We start from the raw sequence: 1,894 nt of genomic DNA, 5'->3' as shown, positions 1-1,894 counted from the left end.
GCAAGGAAAAGCCCTGTCCAAGAAGCTCCCACAAAAACGAGAATCACTCACACAGCAAACGGCGCAAGACAGCCTCCAGCCAGTGGCGCCCCGGGGGCTGCATCCACCCTCCATCCCACTGGGAGCTCCTCCCCGACTCCTGTCCTGTAGGGTCCTTGGAGACCCAGCCTTGGCGAGGGTGTGGTCAGCGGGGCCTTGGCCCAGGCCCAGCTCTGCCTGGTCGCTGGCAGGGATTCAAGGAGAAATCACGTCCTCACGGGGTCAGGAAGGGCCTCCAGGCCTGGACCGTAGGGCCCAGCAGGCAGGTCCGGACAGAAGCGGAGGGGACGGTGGGCTGCCAGCCTCCCTCACAGCCCTCGCGCTGTCCTCCAGAGCCAGGTCCTGTCCTTGGCTGAGCACCAACCAGGAGGGGCCTTTATCCCCGGGGGGCTCCAGCCCAGGAGTTGGGAAGGATGAGGTCTCCAGGGAATTGTCCAGGGTTCCAGAAAACCACCAAAGGCTGCTCCCTGTGTCACCGTGGCCAGAGTCCAGGGTCACCCGGGAGTCCTGGAGAGGCAGCCGGAGCAGGCACAGCAAGTGAGGATGGGGGCCTAGCCTCCACCCCGGCTCCCCACAGCCACACACCTCTCAGGGGCCCCTTCAAAGACCCCCAGTCTCCCTCCTGTGCCACCAAGACTGAGACAGGGCGGGGTGAGGGCTTCGGATGCTAATAACGCATACAGAGGGTGCCCCATCTTGGCAGGGCTCGCATAAGGGGTGTAAAAGCAATAAAGGGGCCCCGGAGCCGGCCCACAGGCTTCACGGGCAGACGAGAAGCAAGTGTCCAGGTGGGCAGAAAGGGCCTTCAGAGTCCTCGGGAGGCTTGGCTTCCCTTTACAACATTCCCGCTGAGGGGACCTCGGTACGCCTCTCCCCCAACACACACACGTACACACACACCCCTCCCAGGACGGGGAGCTCATTTCCTCACAGAGACTGTGATAAAGCACGTTCTTACGTGAAGACCTGAGAGGGCGGGACCGCACCGCGTGTTGACCTCCGGATCCTCAGCTTCTAGCCGGGAGAAGGCGCTCGGTCCATGTCTGCGCTGGATGAAGGCATGTGCTGAAACCTCTGCTGTGGACCCACCCGCAGTGCTCTTGATTCAGTCCCACCACCTTCACCAAGACCACGCACAACGGCAGGAGTGTTTGGGCCAGACCTGGGTACCTGGGCCTGGATGGGAGGAGAATCAGCCTCCAAGAAACGAAGCGCAGCGGAACCCCCTCCCTAACACCTACCCGGGCTCACCTGGCAGCGTGCAGCTCCCAGCTCCTACCCCACGTAGACCCTACAGGTCCATCCTGGAAGACAAAAGAGACAACCACGACACAGGAGAAAACCGCACCCAGGCCCCCTCCCCAGCCCGGGCCGGGCCAGAAGTCTCTGCTAACAAGTGGCCCCGCCCCAGGAGCCAGGGAGGCCGGGCCCAGGCACCGCGCCCCCCACCTCCCTTCCTCCCAGCCCAGAACACCCCTGGCTCCCTTCAGCCGCCTCCCTGTTCCCTGCCGGCAGCGGAACGTGACCCCAGAGAAAGGGGAAACAGCTTGAGTGAGAGCAGCAAACAGAGGCGGGAATCTGGAGATGTGGTCCCAGCTCTGTCATCCCATTGTAGCCGTAGGAAGTCTGCCCCTCTCTGAGTTGTGGAGCGCATCCCATCCGGACACTCACCCAAAGCGCACAGTAATAACCCGTAGTTTGAGGCAGTGGATGGGACGTAGGAAGCGCCCTTCTTCTCAGCCTCAGTTATCTTTATGCCCCCCGCCCTCATCTCCCATTCTCTTTTCTGATGCCCCAGAAGAAGAAAAGCTTGGGGAGTCAGATGGTGGGCTGGGGCTCTTTGATGACTACCCCC

The 1,894-nt window shown here is 62.3% G+C and overlaps 1 long non-coding RNA gene across 1 annotated transcript; it reads right to left on the bottom strand.

The window, feature by feature from the left end:
- Nucleotides 1-243: 243 nt before the first annotated feature.
- Nucleotides 244-1,438, bottom strand: LOC133075483 (uncharacterized). The gene is made up of 3 exons (XR_009697361.1): nucleotides 1,291-1,438; nucleotides 998-1,082; nucleotides 244-546 (listed from the first exon to the last, which is right to left on the bottom strand). It is a non-coding gene; the product is annotated as an uncharacterized LOC133075483 (long non-coding RNA).
- Between the last annotated feature and the right edge of the window lie 456 nt (nucleotides 1,439-1,894).

Source organism: Eubalaena glacialis, chromosome 15, assembly GCF_028564815.1.
Source record: "Eubalaena glacialis isolate mEubGla1 chromosome 15, mEubGla1.1.hap2.+ XY, whole genome shotgun sequence".
Lineage (NCBI taxonomy): Eukaryota > Metazoa > Chordata > Mammalia > Artiodactyla > Balaenidae > Eubalaena > Eubalaena glacialis.
The sequence above is the reverse complement of the archived record's forward strand: the minus strand, read 5'-3'. Positions and strand labels throughout refer to the sequence as shown.